Raw genomic sequence first — 384 nt, forward strand, 5'->3', positions numbered from 1 at the left:
TAGTGGGTATAGCAACGCTGTTGTTGATCGTGTTTTTCGACAACACGGACTTCCAGAGTCGATTTTCTTTGATAGAGACCCCGTTTCTCGGGAAATTTTTGGCTGACTATCTTAAGGGGCTAGGCAACAAGTTGGATATGTCGACAGCGTATCATCTGCAGACTGATGGTCCAACCGAAAGGGTGAATCGCGTCATCGAAGATGTTCTTCGCAGCGTCTGCGCTGAAACGCCAAGGCGCTGGAGCGCCATGTTACCATTCCTAGAGTTTGCACTGAACAATGCAGTGCATACGTCTACCGGCTACACGCCGTTCTACGTAATCGGGCTGGTTCACCCTCGCGTCCCGCTGACGCCGCCATCTCATGGCTCAGGGCTTGGTGGGG

The sequence above is a fragment of the Plasmopara halstedii genome (assembly GCF_900000015.1).
Source record: "Plasmopara halstedii genome assembly, contig: Scaffold_323, whole genome shotgun sequence".
NCBI classification, from domain to species: Eukaryota; Oomycota; class Peronosporomycetes; order Peronosporales; family Peronosporaceae; genus Plasmopara; species Plasmopara halstedii.